Source organism: Kogia breviceps, chromosome 2 (assembly GCF_026419965.1).
Source record: "Kogia breviceps isolate mKogBre1 chromosome 2, mKogBre1 haplotype 1, whole genome shotgun sequence".
NCBI lineage: Eukaryota > Metazoa > Chordata > Mammalia > Artiodactyla > Physeteridae > Kogia > Kogia breviceps.
This window is the reverse complement of record NC_081311.1, coordinates 38,531,308-38,553,755: the sequence shown is the minus strand read 5'-3', so window position 1 is coordinate 38,553,755 and position 22,448 is coordinate 38,531,308. Positions and strand designations below refer to the sequence as shown.

Sequence of the window (22,448 nt, the reverse complement as noted above, 5' to 3'; positions counted from 1 at the left end):
AAATAAAATAGCACAGAGAGAGAGAGGAAGGTGAAGTAAGAAGGGAAAGCAGGAAGAAAAGCATGGGAGAGCTCGAACTAACTCTTAGTACTGGAGGGCTGGTAGAGGGATAGGAAAATAATAAATATTCTTCTGAGTCTGCAGTATGTGCCAGACACTGTGGTAGATATTTCACATGCTTTACCCACCCTTCAAGGTAGGTAGTTGTATCTCATTTTCTGCACAAAAACTGAAGGTCAGAGTACATCAAGTTCCCATGTCTGACAACTAGTAAGTAGAACTGGATATGAACAGGGCAGTCTGCTACCTGTTAAACAATCAATTTTACAAAGTGAACAAAACCCAAAGCTTAAACAACTAATGGGTAATGAAGTCATACAGATATTCTTTATTACTGACAGAAGAAAAGCAAATCTCAGTACCAGGTATAAGTCATGCAAAATGAATTGCAAAGAGAAATACTTAATTGTTTGAGCCATAAAAGAGAAAAAGAAAACTCTATATCTTGCAAACTTCTTGACAGGTATGATGGTAAGATGTTGGCATGCATTTTCATATCAAGACTCAGAATGAGAGCTCTTTTATTTACTAGTTTATTATTAAATCAAGTCAATAAACTTGTACTTTATTTTTGCTTGAACTAGAATACCCAGACTGTTCAAAGTAATTGGTTCTCAGTTAAGCAGGCCAACCAGCCATCCAACAAGTATGTGTTGCATACTTTCCATGTCCAGTTGGAATTACGGTAGTGTAGAAGTCAGAAAAGTTCATAGAGTTTACATTTTAGAGTGGGGAAAGAGATTTTACGTAGAGGGAAGAGCAAGTAGCATGGCTTGCTGTAGGTGCAAACTTGGCCATTTAGGAGCCTGTAAGAGAAAAAGGCTGGTGTAGAGTAAGTGACAGGAGAGAGTGGTGGAAGATAAACATTTGGAGAAGTAGGCAGGGAAACTTCTGGTTCCAGCTGAGGTGGACCAAAACCACTCAAGTCTGTCTTTCTTGCTAATGACAACTAAAAACCTTGAGCAAATGTGAAAATCAAGTACCTAAGAACTCTGAAAAGTAAACAAAAGCAGGTAGATTGTGAAGGAGTGTCAAAACTTGGAAAAACAACCTGTATGAGGATGCTTCCCATTTTTTTCTCTTTTCTCTTACAGCTTTTGCCTTAAGGGTGGGCCCCACTTGTGGAGCTGCACAGCACTGAAGACATGACTAGCTAAAATTCAGAGAAATCCAGCTTTCTGGCCAGAGGAACCAGAAAAAGAGTCTCCTTTGAGCCAGAGAGCATGGGGGTAGGGAAAGTGGGAAAATCTTAAAGAGATGCTGAGAAAAATTCTGAGAGTTGGAAAATCTTCTAATTCTGTGTATGACATTCCAAATATCCTGGGCTCACTCCTGAGCTGGCATGCACAGGACGGACCCAAGTCACCATAGCTTTGAAAATGAAACTGAGATCGGAACCACCACTCTCAACAGGTGAGACAGAATATGCAATCTGAGCCTAATTGGGTTGATTGCCTGTTTAACTAAACAAACAAACAAAAAAACCAAAATGTTTTCCCCCAAGTTCCAATAAGATCTAGAGTTGGTATAACCCAATATGCAAAATTATATAACTAGGAAGAACCAAGAATATTTTTTTCTAAAGAAAAAAAAAAATCAAGAGATGCCAGCCTCCAGATAACCCAGATGTTGGAATTATCAGATGTAAATGCAGCTATTATAATTATGCTTCATGAGGTAAACACACTTGAACTGAATGGAAAGATAAAAGTTCTCAGCAGAGAAACAGAAATTATAAAAAGAATCACATGGAAATTTTACAGCAAAAAGTACACCATCTGATATTAAAATAAAAACCACTAGATGGGCAGCAGAAAAATGGAAATGATAGGAGTCAGCAAACTTGAAGATAAATTAATAAATGTCAGATTTTAATGATGACTTTAAAGTCTTAAAGGTAGATGAGTGCTTGAAAAGCAAAATATATCTGATTGTAATTAGCTACACGTGCCTTAATAAGACATGGGGCTCCCTCAGATATATATGAAGAAGTTCCTCCTATTTGTCAGTAACACTGAGTGAAGAATTAGCATTATCATAGGTCCAACTATAATTATGTCAATTTTATAGTGTTTTATATAGGCTTAATATGTAAAAACATGTTTCAAATGCTCTTTGACTTACAATGTCCAAAGTGGCATTGACAAAAGTTTTCTGGGGTCCCCTGATGGCGCAGTGGTTGAGAGTCCGCCTGCCGATGCAGGGGACACGGGTTCGTGCCCCGGTCCGGGAAGATCCCACATGCCGCGGAGCGGCTGGGCCCGTGAGCCATGGCCGCTGAGCCTGCGCGTCCGGAGCCTGTGCTCCGCAACGGGAGAGACCACAGCAGTGAGAGGCCTGCGTACCGCAAAAAAAAAAGAAAAGAAAAGTTTTCTGATTGGGTCTATTACATTGTATACCTGCAGTAAAAGCAATTTTGAAACATGGGAGAGTCAGCACCAGATAATTGCTAAGCTCATCCTCAGAATCAGTGCTTGGTAATCGCTTTGCTCATCTGCTCATGTTAACTCTTTGATTCATCCTTTGCAGTTGGGCCTTTTCCGAAATATGGATGTTATTACAGAGATGTCCTAAGAAAATCGACCTATCATGTAGGCATAATACATGCTCTTTGATTTTACAACAGAAAAATATTTAATGTTTAATGCTGCTACCACTCGGAAATCTTAAATTTCTAGGTTGGTTTGGAGAAAAACTGAACTAGTATTGCAGTTCATTTGGAAAAACTACTTCTGATGAAGGAAGAGAATTTCAAGGCTTTAGAATACCTCCCATTAGTAGCACCATATAACTCTCAAACATTACTATAAATTTTTGTGATTGCAATGATTATTCTAGATAACAAGTTTTGCCATTTAATTCTCATAAGGTAGGAAGTATGATTATTTTCATCTGATACATGAGGAATTGATGTACAGAAAGGTTCAAAACTTGTTGAACATAGCAAAACTAGTAAGTAGTAGGGCCAGGACTTAAATCCAGGTCAATCTGATTGCCAACCCTAGGCCATTAACTACCATATTATACATGTTACTTCCTATAACAACTTAATGAAACCTTTCATTTCTTTAAGAGGGCATAGTCTTCAAATTGGAATGGATAGAACAGTGGTGTAAGGAAACTTCTCAAGCTTTTTGTCTCAGAATTCTTTCACACTCTTAAAATTTATTGAGGATGTCAAAGAGCTTTTGTTTGTGTGGGTTATACTTATTAATATTTACCATATTAGAAACTAAAACAGTACTAGCTTTGGCAGCATGTATAGTAAAACTGGAACGATACAAAGAAGATTAGCATGGCCCCTGCAAATTTGTGAAGCATTCCAGGATCTGGAACTAACATAGTGTTGTAGGTCAATATCCTTCAATTTAAAAAAGAGAGAGATTTTATAGCTTAAAAAAAAAATTGAAACTGAAGCATTATTACCTGACATATTTATTAATTTTTAAAATAACAATAATAAACTCATTACATGCTAACATAAATAACATTTTTAATCAAGATGACTGTGCTTTCCAAAGCAAAAATTTAGTGATAAGCATGGCTTTTTTAAAAAGTTTTTCACATCTTTTTGTTACGTGCCTTAAAAGAAAAGAGTTGGATTTTCATACATGCTTCTATATTGAATCCATTATAATATGGTTTTTGTTTGTAGTATGTGAAGAAAATAGGGACTCACATAGATATGTAGTCAGGAAAGGGAGAAGTATGTTAACAGCCTTTTCAGATAATTGTAGATATTTTTATTTGGTACTACCAGCCCATCAAGTTGTAATTTCTTTAAGGTTAGTTGCAATGTGGAATTGGAAACCTTCAATGAACTTTTTATATTCAGTTTAATGCAAACACATTGATTTATCCTGTTCTTTGAATGGATCTTTTACCCATGCATGATTTTGTAACATCAGGCATGGGTTATTTGGAATATATTGGTTCACTGAGTTGTGTAGATCTTCCAAATGTTGCCACATTTCATTACACAATGTGAGAAAAAAATCATGTTTGCTATTATCACTCTGGGCTCATCAGAAAAGTCTTTAAATATTGGGGAGCTTTCAAGTTCATGGTGACAGATGTAAGTTTTAAAAAATATTAATTTTTACTCAAAAGCTTGAATGTTATTACTGACAACAAATGCTGTTAGTTGTTTTCCTGAAAGGGTCTCAATATTCCACAGGGGCTGCAGGCCACACTTTGAGGATCACTGATGTAAGAGCTTTGATTGGGAGGAGGCAAGTAAGAGAACATTTACCTAAAAGGCCCCCAAAATTTAATTTTCAGAGTGATGAAGGAACTTGGAAATGAGGTCTCAGAATCACTGGCAGTACTCTATGATAAATTAGGGGAAATCGGAGAGAGTTCAGACACACAGAAATGAGAAAAGATTGCCTTAACTCTCCAGAGGGATATATTCTGGGCAATGAATGCCAGTGTGTTTAACACTGATTCCCCAAAAAAGACTATACCATATTCTGTAGCCAGTAATTGAAGAACATTAGAAAGTAACTCAGATGAGGACAAGGTAGGTCATCTTAAATTTCATTTTTCCTTTATGATCATCTGACCCAATGCTTTACAAGGTATACATGTGAAAATGTTTGAATAACTACATAAAGATAGTTGAATAATAATTTGTATAGGTACTGCTTGTACAATGCACAAATCTCATTTGATTAAAAACCATTTACAGAGCACCCGCCATATGCAAAATACTCTGTTAGGTAAGGGGCTGGTCTGAGAGGCACATATGGAGGACAACTAAAAGAGTTTTCCTTGGGAACAGGAGCCCAAGGGTATTTTCAAATGTTGTAAAATATTTGAAGTCTGCCTTGTGAGAGAAAGCAGTGTGGTGTTTTGGAAAGAGCATAGCCCTGGGAGTTAGAACATCTGAATCCTCATCCTGGCTTCCCACCACTCGGTGTATGACTTTGGGCAAGTTACTTCAATTCTAGATCTATATTCTGTATCTGTAATACTGAAGAGGCAAAGGCCCCTGAAAGGGATGAGTTGTACTCACGGAGCGTAACCAGAACTTATGAATGGAATATTCGAAGGCCAAGTTTGCCTCCCAATAAGTAACTTCCAGCTCTGTGCTGTTCAATACCATAGCCTAGCCACATGTGTCTGTTGAAAACTTGAAATGTGACTAGTCTGAATTTAGATTTGCTGGAAGCATAAATTACACACCAGATTTTGAAGATTTAGTGTGAGAAATAGAATGTAAAATATCCCCTCAATATAGTAAGTCCCCTACATACGAACCTTCAAGTTGTGAACTTTCAAAGATGCAAACGTGTGTTTGCATGTCCAATCACAGAAGTTAGTTCACTTGTCTGGCGTACGTTGTCATGTTCGTGCATCCTCTACAAGCAGTTGTGCTTTTGTGTACTTTACTGTATAGTACTGCAGAGAGTACAGTATCTTTATTTCAAGCCCAGGATGTCTGGAAGCAAGCAGAAAAGCAGCGGTGATGTAGCTGGTGCTACTGTACTTTTCAAGATTAAAAATGTACGGTAAAATTAAAAATGTTTTCTTTATTTTTTATGTTTTTTATGTATTATTTGTGTGAAAAGTATTATAAACCTATTACAGTACAGTGCTATATAGCCGATTGTGTTAGTTGGGTACCTAGGCTAACTTTGTTGGACTTACGAACAAATTGGACGTAATGAACGTTCTCTCAGACCGGAACTTGTTTGTATTAGGGGACTTAATGTAATTTTTATATTGATTACATGTTAAAATAACTTTCAGATATGTTGGGCTAAATTAATATATTATTAAATTAATTTCACCTGTTTCTCTGTACTTTTGGAAATATATGGCTACTGGAGAACTTAAAATTACACATATGGCTTGCATTATATTTCTTTTGGACAGTGCCGTTCTAGCTAACAGAGTTTCTAACAAAAGAATAATAACTTGAAGAACTCAGTCTTACTTTTAACTTTACCTTTTGAGGTACATAAGGAGAGGCTGGGTCACATTCTACTCAAATGCAGAAGTAAACCAAGAAAGAGGAAGACATGGGATCTGGAAAAGAGGAGGGAGAGCAGCAAAGAGAAGTCCTAAAAATAAGAGCTGTGTAGCAGGCCCAGAGAAACAGCAGCACAGAAGCAGAAACATGGAGTCTTCAAGGAGAAAGATCGCCAGGGGAAAAAAATGGAAAAGATGTGTTTGAGTGTATTAAAAAAATTATTGTCAGGTAAATGACAGAGATGTTGGGGCATCGGGGGCAAAAAATGTTAGAGGTACACTGAAACTCAAACAAATGAAAAGATGGAGCAGTGACTTCCCTGGAGGTTCAGTGGTTGAGACTCTGCGCTTCAAATGCAAGGGGTGAGGGTTCAATCCCTGCTCAGGGAACTAAGTAAGATCCCACATGCTGTGTGGTGCGGCCAAGAAAATATTTTTTTTAATGGGTTAATTATTGATTCTAGGAAAAATGAAGGGTTGAACAAGATAGGATGTGTGGTTACAAAGTTTCCTCAGAAGTTATTATTTGGTTCCTCAGAAGCATTACTATATATTATTAAAATGTAAACACTGTTTAATGATTTTACCAAAAATTCCTAAGCTGTTGGTTTGGGTGGGGTGATGGCGTGGGGAAAATGATGCTACGGAGGAGCTAAGTCCCTGTCCACCATAATGGGAAGGCAATTGTTAATACCTAACACCTAACATTGATGAATCAAGAGATAGAAGCATAACGTTTAGTTAAATATATGGAGGCAAACACCAAGGAAAACAAGAATAGTTGAGAATGGATTTGAGACATTTCCTCTGGAGGGTCAGGGTACAGCAAGAGGTAGAGATAGGAATCTGTCCCTTTTCATTATAAACCTTTTAGCATTATTTGAAGTTTAAAATTAGGTACATGTGTTATTTTAATACAAAATAATTAAAAATTCAGCATGAGATTTTGATGCTAATGTTTTCCAGGGTTCTGAAATTCTCCCTCTTCCTTTTCTCTACACCAGCAGCTTGCTTGGGTGATTTCTTCTATTTCATGCTATTAACTGTCATTAGTAATCTATAACTCATATCTGACTTCCCTCAAAAGGCACTGCTTCCCCTGTGGCCCTCTCAAATAGAAGCTGATTTTACCTTTACATTTCAGATAAATCAAGATTTGGTAGGGATGGGGTGGTAGGATAGGCATGGTCCTTGCTCCTCATCGTTACCTCTCTTGTCCTAAAAAACAAAAACAAAAACAAAAATGAGAAAACACATCCCCTCTGAAGTTTATGGCATTAGTCTTTACAATTCAATACTCTTCCAAGTTGCAATTTCCTGGTCACCTGCTCTTCTTCACTGATGACTTTAGTACCTTGCTTCCTGTTTTCCTACCTACCCCTTACTCTTATGATTCCTGGTAGGTTATCTATCTGATACACCCACAGTTCCCCCATCTGATCACTTCCATTAATCTTTTCTTTCCCTCTACTAGCAGCTCTCATTGTCATAGGCTTGCCATTTCCAATTATTAAATGTCTCCCAGATCTCTGGTTTTGAGCATCCTACTCTCTATCGCATCATTATTTTCACTCACTTATTCTTGTACCTCTCCTACTTCAGCATATCTTCAACCTCATAAGACTTCCAGGCTACTAACCCTACCACTTTAAAATTAGTCACTTCCCCCCCTTATATCCTTACATATATTTGTACCCATTTTGGGATTCATCATTATAATTATTCTCTTGTAGAGCATTCTTAATTTCTTTGACACTCTCTTTCTCATTATTTGCCTGGCAAATCCCAAATTATTCATGTACTATGTGCCTGCACCTCAGCAGCTAAACATTGTAGGATTAAAATGCACAACAGTGCTTACTGGTTTCACTCTGTGTGAATTGCCCAAGCAGCCTTTCTATTTTTCCCTGGTAAATCTACTTTCTCCTTCTCCAAGATGACTGTTTCACATGTTTTAACTCTTCAAACCTCTAAAACCTTGATCAGTGACCTAAATTTATATTTTATAATCATTTAAATTGTCACATGCTAACACTCACATCTCCTAACACAGAATCTGATAACCTGTCAGAATCAGTCCCCATGTTCTGTGACTTTCTTCTTATTACAACGAAAGGGAAAATTTTGCTCATTTCAAAGACCAAGCTCTTCATGTTGGCCTGATTTCTATCTCTTTTAGTAGTTTCAAATCTTTTTTTCTGCTATCATCTTATCTCTTCCATCAGTGGTTCTTCCTTTTATACTTGATCATTCCCATTACCATACAAACAAGTTTGGGTATTTCTACCAAGTAAATTCCCCAGTCCTTAGCACAGCAGATCTTACACCCTTCATAAAAAGTAACTCAGAGTGGATTATAAACCTAAATGAAAACTGTAAAGCTCTAAAACTCCTAGAAGACAGTATAGGGAAAAAAATCAAGACAACCTTGGATATAGGGATGACTTTGTAGATATAACACCAAAAGCACAATCCATGAAAGAGATAATTTATAAGCTGAACTTCATTAAAATTAAGAAGCTCTACTCTGTGAATGAAACTGTCAAGAGAATGAGAAAACAAGCTACAAACTGGAAGAAAATATTTGCAAAAGTCATATCTGATAAAGAACTATTATCCAAAATGTACAGAGAATCCTTAAAACTCAACAACGAGAAAAGAAACAAATGGGCAAAAATCTGAACAGAAACCTTACTAAAGAAGATATACAGATGGCAAATAAGCCTGGGAAAAGATGCTCTACATCATATGACAGTAAGGAATTGCAGATTAAAACCACAATGAGGTACTACTACGCACTTCTTCGAGTGGTGAAAATCCAAAACACTGGCAACACTAAATGCTGGTGAGGGTGTGCAGCAACAGGAATTCTCAGTGCTGGTGGGAGTGTGAAATGGTACAGCCACTCTGGAAGACACTTTGCTGTTTCCTTAAAAACTAAGTATATGAAAATACAGTAATTAATAACTAAATACAAGATGATTCAACAATTGTGCTCCTTGGTGTAAGTACCAAAGGAGTTGAAAGCTTATATCCATACAAAAACCTGCATACAGATGTTTACAGCAGCTTTATTCACAATTGCCAAAACTTGGAAGCGATCAAGATGTCCTTCATGAATATCCTACTCACCAGTAGGAGAATAGATAAACTGCAATACATCCAGATAGCAGAATATTATTCCACACTAAATAAAATGAGCTATCAAGTCTTGAAAAGACACGGAAGAATCTTAAACGCATATTACTAAGTGACAGAAGCCAGTCTGAAAAGGCTATATATGGTGATTCCAATTATATGACATTCTGAAAAGGCAAAATTATGGAGACAGTTAAAAAAAATCAGTGGTTGCCAGGGGCTGGGGCGAGGGAGGGATGAACAGGTGGAATAAAGAGAATTTAGGGCAGTGAAACTATTTTGTATGAACTATAATGGCAGATACATGTCATTACACATTTGTCAAAATCCATAGACTGTACAACACAAAGAGTGAACCCTAATTTAAACTATGGACTTCAGGTGATAAGGAGGTGTCAAGGTTCCTTGAGTGTAACAGATTTTCCACTCTGGTGTGGAATGTTGCTAGCGGGCAGTGGATAGTGGAATGTTGTTGGGGCAGGAAGTATATGGGAACTTCCCACTCAATTTTGCTGTGAACCTAAAACTGCGTTTTAAAAAAGTCTATTATCAAAAATTGACCAGTAAAACAGACCCAGAAATAACAGAGATGAAATTAGTAGAAAATAATCTTAAAACAGTTATTCTAAATGTTATAATGTTAAAGGATGTAAAAGAAAACATGATTGTCAAATTGGATAATTCATTTTTAATATAAAGACACAGATTAACAGTGAAAGAATAGGAAAAAATATACTATGCAAGTACTAATAAAAAAAGCTGGAGTGGCTATACTAATATCAGACAATGTAAACTTAAGAACGAGGAATATTACAAAGGTTAGAGAGGGACATTTCTTAGTGTAAAAGGGGTCAACTCATCAAGAAGCCATAACTGCTTTGAATGTGTGTACATCTGATAACAGAGCTTCAACTATATGAAACAAAAGCTAATACAACTGAAAGGAGAAATAGACAAATCTACAATTATAGTTGAAGACTGCATTTATGAATATGAAGTAAACCATAATTAAGCAAAATAATTTAATTTTAATTTATTTTGAATGATTAGTCCATTCACAAGGTTTAAAAAGTATATACTGTGTAGAGTATATATAGTATAAAGTATACAGTGAAAAGTCTCACCACCTTGTTATACATTCCTTAGCCAGTTCTTTTTGGAGGCAAACACTGTAACCAATTTTTATGTATTGCCTAAAGATATTTTATGCATATATAAAAGCACTTATATAGCCTCTAGTTTCATTTTTTTATACAAACAGTAGCACGCTGTACACATTTCATATACTCCATTTTGTTTTAGTATTTAATAATATTGTGATTTCATTATTGGTACATAAAACTCTACCTTAGGTAATTTAGGGCTTGGCACTTTCTCCGTAGTTCTGTGGATTTTTTTTGTGAACAGTTGTGCATGCTGTGGCTTGAAATTTTTCAACAGGTCTCAAGCCCTCAGGGAAATTGCAAGAGAATTTTTTTAAATTGAGATATAATTCACATACCATAAAATTCACACTTTTAAAGTGTACACAGCAGTTTTGGTATATTCAGAAAGTTGTCCAAACATCACCACTTTTTATTTCCAAAACATTTTCATCACCTGTATGCATCAGCAGTCACTCCCCATTTCCCTTCCCCACATCTCCTGGCAACCACTATACTACTTTATGTCCCTATAGATTTGTCTAGTTTGGACATTTCATATAAATGAAATCATACAATATATGGCCTCTTATAGCTGGCTTCTTTCAAGTTTCATCCATAGTGTACTTCATTCCTTTTTGTGGTTGAATAATATTCCATTGTGTGGATATACCACCTTTTGTTTGCATTAGAAGTTTAAACATCCTTGTTAACAACATATAATTGAATCAATACAGGACCAAGTGATGTGATGTAGTATACATTGAAACATAAGTCCTTTTTAGGTTGTGAATTTGAAAAGGTCTATTTTTTTTTTTTTTATTTGCAGTATGCGGGCCTCTCACTGCTGTGGCCTCTCCCGTTGCAGAGCACAGGCTCCGGACATGCAGGCTCAGAAGCCATGGCTCATGGGCCTAGCTGCTCTGCCACATGTGGGATCTTCCCGGACCGGGGCATGAACCCACGTCCCCTGCATCGGCAGGTGGACTCTCAACCACTGCGCCACCAGGGAAGCCCGAAAAGGTCTATTTTTAATACATTTTACAAGAATATTCAGATATGAGTTAAGCACGTTTAGGAGAATCAAGAAACCTTGCCATTTGCGACAGATTTCTGGGAAAGATGGTAGCTTACATATACAATTTTGAAGCTTTTCTCAGAATTAGAAATGGCTAAGAGACATTAAAAAAAACAAAACTAAAGTACCTCCAACTAATCTGTTTTGAAACCAGGGAATGGTGCCAACCACATTCCACAAAATTCAAAGAATTTATATCAGATATGGTGAAATGGGACCAGTCTGAAGTGACAGAGAAGAAGGTAAATCCTGGAAACCCTACTGGCACCCCTTAATTTAAAATGATCAAGGTTATGAGTGAGGGTGGGAGATGTGGCTATAATGAGAATATGATTCAAGAGCAAGTTGGGAATTGTTCTTTTTTTTTTTTTTTTTTTTTTTTTTTGCGGTACGCGGGCCTCTCACTGTTGTGGCCTCTCCCGTTGCGGAGCACAGGCTCCGGACGCGCAGGCTCAGCGGCCATGGCTCACGGGCCCAGCCGCTCCGCGGCATGTGGGATCTTCCCAGACCAGGGCACAAACCTGTGTCCCCTGCATCGGCAGGCGGACTCTCAACCACTGCGCCGCCAGGGAAGCCCCGGGAATTGTTCTTTCATCCATCTTCTCAGTAACTTAGGGCTTCACATCTAGGCAGATAAGGACTTTCCAGATCGGAAGCGGTATAAATTCCTACATTCTCATCAAGAGGATGGAACACTGTTTCAAATGAGTGGGTGTACCAAGAGTGGCTACCAAGCCAAACAGTAAACTAGGCATGGAAAATTGCCTTCCTGTGACAAGAGAAAGAAATATGGAAGGCGAACAACAGAGACAAATTCTGCCACCCCAATCTGACCCTGGGGCAGGCTCTGGCCTCCGTTCTCTCCAGCCTCCTGTAAACTTCTTTTGGAATGGTAATGAGAACACACATGGTCAGCCTTCCAGTTGGATCTAAGAGGAGGTGTCAGGGGTGCTCAAGATCAGCAACAAGCCTCGAGGAGAATCTATACACACTATCTGGGGCAAATATCCGATGTGGTATTTACCTCCATGTGTCTAAATAATATGTCAATATTCAATCTCTTTATTATTTAATTTTAAAGATTATATTGACTTCCTATTTGGTAGATGCCATTCATTACACATATTCCCCAATTCTTACCCCTTTTCAATCTTCCTGGTATAGTTACATCACAGTTTTTAGTTAAATCAGTATTAAGTATTTGCATCATGGGACTAAATAAATATTGCTCTCTTTGTCCTGATTGTTTTGTTTTGTTTGTGTGTGTGTGATACACGGGCCTCTCACCGCTGCGGCCTCTCCCGTTGCGGAGCACAGGCTCCGGACGCGCAGGCTCAGCGGCCACGGCTCACGGGCCCAGCCACTCGGCGGCACGTGGGATCCCCCCAGACCGGGGCACGAACCCGCGTCCCCCGCACCAGCAGGCGGACTCCCAACCACTGCGCCACCAGGGAAGCCCTGTCCTGATTGTTTTTTATACAACTTTTGGTTTTTCCTAGTTGCCTGGTTTGTTTTCATTTGTCCATTTCCTTATGCCTTGTCCCCTTTGCTATTTTTTCTCCTTTCTTTAATGTAATTTTCCACATGGTCAGATCTGGCTGTAACCTATTCATTCCATTTATTTTCCTGGAGCTGTTCCTTTGATTGTCACTGGTTGCCCTCTTGGCCTGCTATACTGAGGTGATACTGGGACTTTCCTTTTCTTTTCTCTTTTCCCCCTTTATCTTCCAGTCCTTTCCTGGCTACTGTGTCTTCCTCTTTGGTTTAATTCCTGTTTTAGTGATGCCCATAGTTCTGGAACTTCCCAAGGAAAGGTACAGAGGAAGTAAAAGATTTTTTGAGATCTTGCATGTCTGAAAAGATGTTTTTTTCTATTTTCATACTTGTTTAAGAGTTTTAGTTAGGTATTGACTTTTAGGTAGCAACTCATCCTTAGAATTTTGAAGTCCTGTTCAATTTTCTTCTTTAAATTTATTTGGGAGATACTTAAATTGCAAATATTAGGTGCCAGACATTATTCTGAGCACTTTACAAATATTAACTCATCTAGTCCTCATAATAACCCTATGAGGTAAATACCATTATTAATGCCATTTTTCAGATGAATAAACTGAGGCACAGAAATATTAATTAACTGTGCAAGGTTACATCACTAGTAGGGAGCAGAGTCAGGATTCAAACCCAGGCAGCCAGGGTCCCAACTTTTACACTATTGTGCCACCCCTGATGTAAAGTTCAATAGCATTTGGATTTCTGTTTCTTTTATGGGACCCTTTTTTTTTTCCTCTCTGGAAGCTTTTAGAATCTTCTTTTTATTTTTGGTGTTCTAACATTTTATAATGTGCCCTAGGGATTAAAAAAAATTCATTTTGTGTAATAGTAGACTCTTTTAATTTATAGTTTCCTGTCCTTTAACTCCTGAAAATTGCGTGTGTGTGTGTGTGTGTGTGTGTGTGTGTGTGTGTGTGTGTGTGTGTTTGATAATTTCCCTCCCACTGTTTTATCTTGTCTTCCTTTCAGGGACCCCTCTTAGTCATATGTGAACTTCTGGATTGATACTTTAATATTTAAACATCTTTTCTCTCCTTGTTCTACTTTCTGGTGGATTTTCTTGACTTTATCTTCCCAGTCCTTCTACTGATTTTTAAAAAAGAATTTAAGTTACATTTTCATTTCCAGAATCTCTTTCTTGTTGTCTGAATTTTTCTTCTGTGTGGCTTCCTTTTGTTGATTTATAGACACAACATATTCTCATCATTCTGAGGGAAGTAATTACATTTTTTAAAATTTCAAGTTTTCATCTGCTCTTTGCATTGTTTTTTTCTTCAAGTTCCTTCTTGTTTGTTTGGATATCTTTGTTCACATTAATAAAAATGTCTTTCCAGATATTGTTTGGTTGTCCATTCATATCGAGGAGCAAGAGATCCAAAATCCCAAAGCTCTGTTTACAGTGTTACCACTCTTTCTACAACACCGGACAGCTCTGCTTCCTGCACCTTTTTTGGGGTTTGACAGAATAAACTGACTTTCTTCTTGTAGGTATCTTTCACCATAGGCATTTAAGTTTCACTTGCTACTGTTCTGATAGGTGGTTACTATTCATCCATATCTTTTCCATTCTTTCCATGTTTATGCTTTGCAGATGTCTCCAGGATTCATTAAAGTTGAATTTGTGTTTCTTTACTCATTCTCCTTGCTGTTTGGAGGAAGGTTCTGCGAGGAAAGGTGTACAGAAGTATCTTTACTTTGCAATTTTAAATGGAGGTCAACCACTCTTTCTTCTTGAAACACCTTCCTGTCCTGGCTTCTGTGACTTCACAGTCCTCAGGTTCTGCTCTCACCTCTTTCTTCTATATGATACGTCAAAATTTCCCTCAGGCTGTGGTTCATGGCTACCTGCTCATCTCTCTCTGTACTTTACCCAACGTGCTCTAATCCATTCATGTGATATTAATTACCTCTGTATCCTAACTTCCAAATTTATATTTCCTTCCAAGATCTCTCCTTAGAGTCTCAAGCTTGTCTATTTTTCAAATGCATCACAAATTTAACATGTCCCAAACTCTTGATTTTCAGCCTTAAACCTGTACCCTCACTAGTCTTTGACATCTCAGTAAATAACAGCACTTGTCCAGCCAGTTGTTGAAGCCTAAAGCCTTGTAATTTTTTCTCTTGTTTAACAACCCCCTCCTCACCACATTTAATCCAGTCCATTTAGTCCAAGATTCTAATTCCAAAAATAGTTTGAATCCTTCCACCATAATCCAGACAACTATAATTTCTCATTTGGATTCCTGACCCAGCCTCCCAACTGGTCGCCTGCTTCTACTTTTGTCTTTCCACCCCATGCTTCAGACAGCAGCCACAGTGAATTCAAAATATCCATCAGATCATGCACTCCTTTTCCTTTAAGATCCTAGTAACTTCTCATAGCATTTCCAGGAACATCCAAGTTTGTATAAGACTGGGGATGTCCTGGTTTTCACCAATCTCTTGAACTTGATCTCCTGCAGAGTGATTAGGGTAGAGAGGAGCAAGAGTGTCTCTGGCCTCAGGGCTTTTGCATGTGCTGTTCCTTTTACCTTCTTCACTCTTACACACTTTCTTTATATGGATTGCTTATTTCCATCCTCCAAATCCCATCTTAAAGTCACTCCTCAAGAGGTCTTCTGGATCACCCAATCTAAGGTAGGTTCCCCCAGGTTTTCTCTCATAAGAGTCCCTTCTTTTTCTTTGATAACTTGCTCCAATTCATATTGGATATTTATTTTCTTACTTACTTAAAGTCTGTCTTTAAAGCTAGAGGATGAACTGTAAGCTAGTGCAAGGATTTTTTTCTTTTCATCATTATCCTTCCAGTGCCAGAACTGTGAAGATCTGCCATTAATACATTTTACTTTTTTAAAAATAAATTTATTTATTTATTTTTGGCTGTGTCAGGTCTTCGTTGCTGCACATGGGCTTTCTCTAGTTGCGGCAAGCGGGGGCTACTCTTCGTTGCAGTGCGGGCTCTCACTGCAGTAGCTTCTCTTGTTGCTGAGCATGGGCTCTAGGCACACGGACTTCAGTAGTTGTGGCATGCGGGCTCAGTTGTTGTGGCTCGTGGGCCCTGGAGCGCAGTCTCAGTAGTTGTGGCGCATGGGCTTAGTTGCTCCGCAGCATGTGGGACCTTCTCGGACCAGGGATTGAACCCATGTCCCCTGCATTGGCAGGTAGATTCTTAACCACTGCACCACCAGGGAAGTCCCAATACATTTTCAATTAAATGGATGGTTTCAAAAGTAACTAAACAGCAATGAAACAAAACAAAAGTGAAATATATAAAAAAATTCTGCCACATAAATTAAAGGATTACCATAGTATTTCAAGACCACAGGATGAGCATACTTTAGGAAGGACAGTTAAATTTTTGGGAGTATTTGCTTAGCGTTTTCAGGGTACTTAAAGAAATTGTGAATCCTTTGAATGAGCTGTAAAAAGGTGATATGGTGATACAACAAGATGAGAATAAAAGGGAAATGTGAGACTAAAATGTAAGGGAACAAGTAAGAGCATAAGAGAAATTATGATGACATTAGAAGCAATAAAGAGCAGAATCAACACTGCAGAGAATCAAATCAGTTAAATGAAAGACAGGCGTGTAAGAAGCTCTTTAAGAAAACAGAAGAAAAGGACAAAGTCTGTTAGAAGGAATATAATAGATATGGGAGATAAATAACATGAATAATAACATACTGGGACAAAAATCCCAGATCTTACTACCTCCAAAGTGGCTAAATGGCAGCTGGAAGGGAGGTGATGAGAGGGTGTATATATGTGTATATATATATATATATATATATATATATATATATATATATATACATACATATACATATGCCAATGTCCATAATTTTTATAGGAGACACCAGTGGATACCATTCATTTGTGACCAGAGACATTTGAGAATATAGAAGAGAAGCGTGGATTAAAGTAGTTTTTTGTAAAAAGATAACCATAAGTAGAACTAAAATATTCCAAATTACTATTGAAGGAAAAAATATTAGAGCGTCAGCTAAAAGTTAGAAAATGGTAATGAAACATTTAGAAACATATAAGATGAGAGAAATAGATCCAAATGTATACAGCCTAAAAATAAATATAAATGGGTTAAAATCACCAATTAAGGTAAGAAGTATTAAGTTGGATCAAAAAACAAAATCAAATAAGATGCTATTTACAAGAGACATCTAAGGTGAGGTAACAAAGCTTAATCAGCATTTATTGATTCAATCATATGATCAAATTACTGAATGCCTACTGTGCACCAGGAACTGTTATAAACGCTGGATTAAAAATGTAAGAATTGGCAAAAATATGTCATACAAATACAAAAAAAGAAAAATAGAACAGGGCTCCCAATTTACATAGAATGTTTTTATATTCTTATAAAAATCAACAAATAGGACAAAGAGGATTATTGTTTTATTGTTGACACTTACAAACCTCAATAAATATTTAACCATAGTAAAATTATATGCATTGAACGATATAATGACAAAATATATAATGCTAAATCTATTTGTACTGCATGAAGAAAAGGATCAGAACAATAGCTCAGGGAAACATTAGAATATTCCTTTGAATCTTTACCTAACCAAAGAAACAGAAGTATATATGATTATAAAAAACTGAATAACATAAATTAATAATGTCTAGTTAAATATATAACAAATCTTATTTCTTACAAAAAAACTCTCTTATTTTTAATGTCCATGGAACACTAAATGAAAATTTTTTTTTTTTTGCGGTGAGCGGGCCTCTCACTGTCGTGTCCTCTCCTGTTGCAGAGCACGGGCTCCGGACGCGCAGGCTCAGCGGCCACGGCTCACGGGCCCAGCCGCTCCGGGGCATGTGGGATCTTCCCCGACCGGGGCATGAACCCATTTCCCCTGCATCGGCAGGCGGACTCTCAACCACTGCGCCAACAGGGAAGCCCTAAATGAAAAATTTTTAATGAAAAATGACTCATGTGTATAATATAATTTTATTTTAAAAATCTGTATATGTATACAAATATGTTTAAATAGATAAAAAGAAAGCAAGATGAAGACTGCTGTAGTAATAATGTTTTTCTCTGGGTAGTGGGATTTCTAATTATTAATATTTTCCTTTTATTTATAGGTATTTTCTAGCATTTCTACAATGAAGATGTATTGCTTGTATAACTAAAAAAGGGAATGGGAGAGCTAGCTAATTTATGATAAAGTGAAATACATATTATTAGAAAAGAGATGGACCATAATAAGAAAGAGGTGAGCAGTAGGAAGGAGGAAATATGACCAGAGTGGGGGAAAACTTTAGTGTGTTTTGGGAAGTTTTATTAAACTACAAGAATTGACATGTGCTTCCCTGGTGGCGCAGTGATTGGGAGTCCGCCTGCCGATGCAGGGCACACAGGTTCGTGCTCCAGTCCGGGAGGATCCCACGTGCCGCGGAGCGGCTGGGCCCGTGAGGCATTGGCCGCTGAGCCTGTGTCCGGAGCCTGTGCTCTGCAACGCGAGAGGCCACAACAGTGAGAGGCCCGCACCACAAAAAAAAAAAAAAAAAAAAAAAAAGCATTATTACTTCATATATGGAAAAGGATGCCAAGGCAGTACAACATGAGAATGAAAGCTCTTATCATAGGAGAACACTTTCCTAAGCAGAATGTACCACAAAGTAAAGAACAGAAAGAGAAATAGATCTCAAAGGAATATAGGTATTAAAATTAATGCTAATCCTGGAGGGATTATATTACTATGTTGTTGATTTTGGAAAGTGAAAAAAATTTCAAGCCTCATGAAATGACAAGAGACACTGCAGTGTAGCAAAAAGAACCATGTGGAATTAGGCCTACTTGAACTGGAATTCAAGATCTGCCACTCAACCGTTTGTTACCAGATTTAAAGGTCTCTCACCCTGTTTTCTCATCTATAAAAAGGGGATAATAATACTTTCTTTGGATAACTGTTATATTGAATTACCTAAAGAAAGGATATATGCATATGTGTATACATGTGTACATGTGTCTGTATGTATGAATACATGTACATATACACATATACGTGTAGCCTCGGGCATAAATGAATCCAGAGTTGGTTAGAAAAGCGTTTGAAAGAAATGGAGCCACATCTGGAAGGATTAATTTGGCATTTATGTATTGAGTACTTACTACATACCAGACCCAGGGACACAGAGGGAAACAATAGAGACATCATCTCTGTCCTCAAGAAGCTTACATTGTAGTCATGACTAAGAATCTTCTAAGCAAAGAAGAATCCCTGAGCTAAAGAATAGTGGAACTTAGATTACATTTGTATACATCAAATACTGTACAAATAATTATAAAAACCTTGTTGCAAATCCATCTCAGTTATTCACGAAAACCTTTAAAGCAACAGTTTACCTAGGGTAGCCATTTGTATCCAGGAAAAATGTATTCCTTCAACAAATGCTTAATGAAAATTTTTTGTAAACCCAATACTCTGATAGACCCTGTAAAGATAACATAGTAAGAGCATGTGTATTTTTTTCTTAAGGACCTTGCAGTGCAGTAGGGAGTTAAGACATATAAAGTAATGTCTATAAAAGCAGTATCAGGTATTAGAAAAGGGACTGCATTGAGGACAGAAAGATTATGCTGGGCAGGATAGCACCATGGAAATTTCATAGAGGAGTTGCTGGCATTTGGAAATGTTACACGAAAGATAGAATCTGGATATACTAATCCCTGGGTAGGAGGAAGCATTATAACGCACACTCCTGGGATACAAAAAAGGATGAAAAAAGGCCAGAGAGAAAAAGATAACGAGTCAACAGTGAGTATTTTGATTTGATTAGATCAACAATGATCACAGCATAATTTAGAGAGTTTCAAAGATTACTGTTTGGGGTAACAATGCAGGCATAGAGAATTGAATAGGTGATTATGGAAAGTTGGTAAAAATCAAATTCTCAAGTATTTATTTCTGCCTGCCTGCCTGTGATGAGTGTTTCTCAAAATCAGTGAGACATTAGTACTCACAGGCTGAGTAAGATGTTCATGAGAATGTCAGAGAGCTTGTTTGTCAACCTTGATTGACAAGTGATGTTTAAAAGACAATAATGTAACTTTCATGATTTAATGGGAATATGTTGCTATTTAATGCCAGAGGAGGAAGAACCAATATATGCAAAAGCCTGTAGAAATGAGAAATATGGACAAAATAATCCCTTTTTTGTTTCCGAAAAATGTAAAGTAGTGCTGCAGGGATTGTTGGCAAATATTATCATCTTTGACAGCTGCTACTCAACACAAATTCCAGGAAGCCAGAGGCTTCTGGGTAATGTGAACCACAAGGAAAGAATGCTGCACTTTGTGGCTGAAACTATTTAATGGAATACTTGTTGATCTTAGTGAAGAAGGCCAGGGGTCAGGGTCAGTTCTTGTTCCTGTAGAGGGCCCTACATAGGGCCCTTCTTTCTTGGCCTGTCTGATTGAAATGTCTAGGGATATGGTTCCTTCTTTTTCTCTAATATATTGAATTATAGGTGTATAACTATTGCTTAACTTAAGACATAGCTTAACAGGGCTGTACTCATTTTCTTCCCCACTTTGGTCACACCGTGTTGCTTGTGGGATCTTAGTTCCCCAACCAGGGATTGAACCCGGGCCCTGGGCAGTGAAAGCACGGAATCCTAACCACTGGACCGCCAGGGAATTCCCTCTGATCATTCTTTAAATGAACATGTATTAAACAGTGGTTGCATACATGGTTCCTGCTTGGAGGACCTTGATTTAGAGGTGGTATGTATGAGTCAGAGCCACTCAGTAAAACAGACTCACTCTACATTTTAAATTAGAGGGAATTGATTACATGATCAGGGAAAATCTGGGGTGGCAAAGGGGGTGGTGAAGGAATAGAAAGAGCAGGAAACTGCTGCTGCCCTAGGGCAGAGGCACAGGGGTGGGGGTATGGGAGGGATGGGTGTGGTCAGGGGTGTGGTCAGGGAAAGCAGTGTTGCCAGAGCCCAGGAGGACTGTGTGGAGGGGGCTAGAAACATGGCAAGAACCATGGTGGGGCCTGACTGGTGGGAGTGGGTCTTGTGGGGAGCAGCTAGAGACATTTCCAGGAACCTCACAGAAAGCTAGGGAGGAGGGGAGAGAAATATTCTGGCTCCTCCCCAGCTTCTAGCTTCCTAATCTTTCACACGTGTCTTCCATTGGCCAAACCAATCCAGAGCTAGAGGAAAGGGAACCTGGAGAAAGTAGTTCTCTGCAGCATAGAGTGGAGCAGGGGACAAGTGAGGTCACTGTTGCACTGGGAGAGAGATGCATAAACAATGGTTACAATGAGATCAGTGCTGACGTAGCTCTCGAAAGCAAATCCTACGGGAACAGGTTGTACGAACCTCTGTGTGGTAGGGAGGGCTTCAAAAAGCGGTATTATTTGAGCCAAACTATTCATGATGAATAGTTTATGGTAGGAAAAGGCCAGATTGGGGGGGGGGAAGGGGAGGAAGGGCACTTTAAAAGAGAGGTGAAAAGACTTGGACGGGTATAAACGTATGTTAGAGTCGAGGACTGACGACAGCTCTGCGGAGTTTCGATGCATCAGTGCAGGAGTTGAGGCTGGAAAGAGTCTGAGATCTGACCAGGACCTCCTTGTGCTTAGGACCAAGAGTTAGCATCAGCTAGGACTGGCGAGAGTGTCATTGAAAGTTCCTGCCCAGATCTGCACCAGCGTGAAAAGGTGGTGTAGAGAGAGAGAGGGACGAGAGGGAGTTCCTTTAGGAGGAGGAGAGCTTGGGGAGAAGGGTTGAACTGGCCAGGGTGGAGCACACAGAGAGGAGGGGAACTTGGTGATATTAAGGATGTAGACTGTATAGGATTTGGTGATTTAAATGTAAATGATGAGGGGAGATCAGGCAATCCCCCTTGGATTATATATGCGTACATACATATATACAGACATACGCACATGGCTTGGGTAATTGTGGGTGATGATGGTGGTGCCATTTACCCAAAAGGAGGTGGAAACTTTGTATTTACCTTTCTGATGTTTTCTCTATATGTTGCTTTTTATTTTTGGCTATACTTCTACAAGCTGGTGAACTTTGAAATGGAGAAAGTTAAAAGGGCCTAAATGGTTGCTGCCCCATCACTAATAGGAAGAGAAAGGGTAACACACGCACTGCTTTCCCCATTAGCTAACTCACTACCTAGAGGAGAGGCAGGTTGTGTAAGCACACTGTAGAAGTCACTGCAAGGAGCTAAAGAGCTAAAACGGGAGCTAGCCTCTCATTGTGCCTGGCGCAGAAGTGGAGATAGGGTACTGGTGAAGGCTTCCAAGAGGTAATGACTCTTGAATTGAGGCATGAGGGATGAGTGGGAGATTTGTGGGTGGAAAAGGGAGAAGAAACACATACATATCATACGTGAGAACATGGCTGATTTGGGCAATGGTAAATGGTCCAATCTTGTTGAATACAAGTGGGAGAAGGAATGAATGATGTGAGATGAGGCTGGAAGATAATCAGAAGCAGAGCAGTAG

At 38.4% G+C, this 22,448-nt stretch overlaps 1 non-coding gene across 1 annotated transcript; it reads left to right on the top strand.

Moving 5' to 3' along the window:
* Positions 1 to 3,300: 3,300 nt before the first annotated feature.
* Positions 3,301 to 3,408, top strand: LOC131751679 (U6 spliceosomal RNA). The gene has a single exon (XR_009334249.1). It is a non-coding gene; the product is annotated as a U6 spliceosomal RNA (small nuclear RNA).
* The last annotated feature ends 19,040 nt before the right edge of the window (positions 3,409 to 22,448 follow it).